The following is a 4468-nucleotide window of genomic DNA, read 5'->3' as shown; positions in this document are numbered from 1 at the left end:
TGCGGCCATCACAGCTTGCCATGCCTCCGGAGGAGGTGCAGGTGGTGGCGGATCAGGATTCGGAGTCGTGCGCGTTGGAGGAGCCATCCTGAAGAGGTTGACATCCATTAGCACATTGATAGACAAATATTGAAGCTGAATCCAACGGAATGAAAATTGCAACATATAGTCTTCACATCCGAACAAAATGAACGAATGCATTCCTCTTGAAATGGTCACATATCCATAAATTGAGAAGCCACTTAGAATTTAGGTAGAGAAATAAATCAACAAGATACGGATCAAGAACGAATAATCAGTAAGAAATCCCAATCTCAAACCAATATCCGTGGAAGAAGAACTAGAGCTACAAGAATTCCCACCTATGAAACTCCCGAACCTTTTCGGTTATGCAATCATGTGTTGGGGATACAGGGGAAGCATAATATCTCACCCAAATCTAGCAAATCCTACATCCAGCTATATCCATCCTTCAACACATAACCGAGAAAAACTTCGGAAACCATCTACCTCAACCTTCGAAAAGCATCCGTTATACAAGTTATGGCGATACTCCCGAACTCCCGCCCCAGTACTGGGTGGCGTCGAGGTTATCTCACCAACGAACTTCATAAAAGAGATTTTCGATGTCGGCGTACTAAACTCAGGTATTCCAGAACTGCAACGATAAAATTATGACGACAACACCTCAGAGCTCAACTCCCCAGGACACTTCCGCAAAACCCCTGACAGGAGGCACCAAGACAATGTTCTCGTCATAAAACCATCGTAACGATTCCGAGATACCCGCGTGATCCTAATTTTTTTAGTGAAATTTGAGAAGAGAAGAGTCAAAACTCTACGTCAGGATGCCTTACCAAAGTGATGAGGAGACTGGGAAGTAAAAAGAATTCCTAAACTCTCCGATATATAATTCCTAAATGACTCAAAACATTTTTTCTAGACACAACTCGGCTGCTAAAAACGATCAAGCAATGGGGATCCTAAGGTCGGGGAAGGCTCTAATTACCAACTTGTAACACCCTCGATGCGACTATATCTCCCACGTGTCGAGGCACGACTTAGAGGCATAATCGCATTGAAGGCATATGTCGCAAGTAAGGCAATCTTCACAACATCCCATGTAATATAAATAATAAAGTGGAGATAACATAGTTGGCTTACACTCGCCACGTCAATCAAGGTACATAAATAACATTACATCATCCAAACACTCATGGCCCGACTACGGCGCCAAAATAAAAGATAACCCAACATGCGACACGGTCCCAATCACCCTCAACAGGGCACCACTACTGATCATCAGGAAAAGATACATAGTATCGTTGAGAGTCCTCGTCGAACTCCCACTCGAGCTTGAGCGCGTCACCTGGAGCGGAAACATCAGGCCCTGCATCTGGTGTAATAGTAATCTGTGAGCCACAGGGACTCAGCAATCTCGCACCCTCGCGATCAAGACTATTTAAGCTTAATAGGTAAGGCAAGGTAAATATGTGGAGCTGCAGCAAGCGACTAGCATATATGGTGGCTAACCTGTTCGCAAAAGAGAGCGAGAAGAGGAGGCGAAGCGCGAGCGAGAAACTAGAGGACAACCTGCGCCAACATTACTCCAACACCGTGTCCACTTCCCGGACTCCGCCGAGAAGAGGCCATCACGGTAACACACTCAACTGATTCATTTTAATTAAGTTAAGGTTCAAGTTATCTACAACCGGACATTAACAAATTCCCATCTACCCATAACCACGGGCACGGCTTTCGAAAGTTCAAATCCCTGCAGGGGAGTCCCAACTTAGCCCATGACAAGCTGTCACGGTCAATGAAGGAATAGACCTCCTCCCGAGATGTTCCAATCAGACTCGGTATCTCGGTTCTTCAAGACACTTCGACAGGTTAAAACAAATCTAGCAACACCGCCCGAATGTGCCGAAAAATCCCGATAGGAGCTGCACATATCTCGTTCTCAGGGCACACTCAGATGAGCGCTCCATACAACTAAAACCAAACCTCGAGTTTCCCCGAGGGGGGCGCTGCACAGGACTCTAGTTCGGACCAACACTAAGAGGAGCACTGGCCCGGGGGGGCTAAAATAAGATGACCCTCGGGCTCCGGAAACCCAATGGAAAAGAGGCTAGGTGGCAAATGGTAAAACCAAGGTTGGGCATTGCAGGAAAAGCTTTAATCAAGGCGAACTATCAAGGGGTTCCCATTATAACCCAACCGCGTAAGGAACGCAAAATCCGGGAACATAACACCGATATGACGGAAACTAGGGCGGCAAGAGTGGAACAAAACACTAGGCGAGAGGCCGAGCCTTCCACCCTTTACCAAGTATATAGATGCATAAAGATAACATGGCAATATAATGATATCCCAACAAGTAAAATAATGTTCCAACAAGGAACGGTCTCCAAACTTCACCTGCAACTAGCAATGCTATAAGAGGGGCTAAGCAAAGCGGTAACATAGCCAATCAACGGTTTGCTAGGACATGGTGGGTTAGAGGTTTGACATGGAAATTTGGGAGGCTTGAAATCAAGTGGTAGGCATCGTAGCATTGGCATAGCAAAAGAGCGAGCATCTAGCAAAGCAAAGATAGTAGTTTTTTTGAGGGTATGATCATCTTGCCTGCAAAGTTGTCAGAGTTGACTGGATCCTCGAAAGCAAACTCAACGGGATCCTCGTTAGCGAACTCGTCTCCCGTCTCTACTCAAACAAGACAAACAAGCAACAAGGACACAATCAACCACATGCAAGGCTCAAACAATATGATGCAAAGATGATATGCCATGCGGGATGCGATGCGGGATGCATATGCAAGATGTGACAGGGAAATCATGAACCTGGCCTCAACTTGGAATTCGAAGTGTGCCACTGGAAAGATGAGATGAAATCGCTTGAAAATGATATAAAGAACGCCGGAATCGGAGTTACGGTTTGGAAATGGCAAGCAATTCAAATATGACCACGTTCTGCGATATACAGCAAGTAGCCATCTAAATGCAACAAGATGAACATGCTACAACACTCAAACAAGGCATCAAAATACATGGCAGGAATCCATTCATGATGCTTACCAAAATTCTAGCACTGAGCTATGGCCAATTCATCCATTAACATGTTCAAACAAGCATGGCAAAAAAGCATACGGAAAACAGATTTCAGACTTAGTGAAATTAACACTTGTCCGGAATTTCAGATCAGATAACACTCTTCGGAGCAACAAAACTATATGCTACAGGACCTGAACATGGCAAAGTAAGGCATGGCATGGAGCTACTCAAAGAGCTTAACAAAAGTCCCTTAGTGACATTGAGCCAAAAAGGATCAGAAAATACATTTACAAGCATGTGAACATGGCAAAAACATAATCAGTTCTTAGACTTAGTGAAAACTGGAGCATGCTGAAAACAGATATCAAGTAGGCATGTTTACGAGCCCGATGCACTCACTACGAAGAAAGTCATGACAAACTAAGCATACATCCATCAAGAATACACAAAATACAAGCTAGACATGGCAAGAACAATAACATAGCATGCACGGATCAGCTACAACATCATCGGCAAAATCGCTAACAAGTAGACAATCTGCCCAGATTCACGAAGTAGCAAAAGTAGAGCTCGATTGACTCAAGCTAGGTTGCTCCATAATTGCAAATAAAGACATGGATGGATAGAGTACTACAAGATTAACAAAACATCCTTACTGATCATCCTCAAAAGAGGCACGGATCACTAGGAAACAACATGAACATATGGCCATATAAGATAAACAGCTCAAGGACTTGGTGGAAATGCTAAGTCCCTGAAATCAGCATTACCAAGTGCCTCATTTTGCAAGCTTGTGCTAGTCACCACACCCATCACGAAAATACATGGGTTGCACCTCTGGAAAGATGGCAAAACCCTTAACAAAACATATGTAGGGCTCATAGGCATATCATGCACACATTAATCATGGCAAAAATGACAGAAATCTAAATGGAGTAGCAGATCAGACAATAATCTCAAGTAGCACTCTTCTAATAGCATTTCGGGCATCAAGATGAACACAAATGAAAATGATGCAATGGAATCAAATGATGTACTCTCTGAGACAAACATTTTGATATGCTATATGCCCAAAACGGATCTACGGATGCAGAGTTACGGCACGATGAACAAGGGCACTTGAATCTGGAAAAACGGGGACTTAGAAGAAAATTTGGACCTCCAGATCTAGGGTTTGGTGTCACGCGGCCCGAGGCCAGTCCGGCGAGGTCGCCGCGGCTCCGGCGAGCCCGATGGAGCGGCGAGGAGGCAGGGGAGGAGTAGATCCGGCCTCCTCCGGTCGGATCCGGCGGCGAGGAGGTGTCCGGCGGGGTCGGCGGCGTGGAGGCGTGTGGTGGAGCGGTGAGGTGGCGGCTGGGCGCGACGGCGGAGCGGCGAGATCCGGCGGCTGCCGCCGCGGCGGCGCGGCAGAGAAG

This window comes from Triticum dicoccoides, chromosome 5A (assembly GCF_002162155.2).
Source record: "Triticum dicoccoides isolate Atlit2015 ecotype Zavitan chromosome 5A, WEW_v2.0, whole genome shotgun sequence".
NCBI classification, from domain to species: Eukaryota; Viridiplantae; Streptophyta; class Magnoliopsida; order Poales; family Poaceae; genus Triticum; species Triticum dicoccoides.
This window is presented reverse-complemented; position numbering follows the sequence as displayed.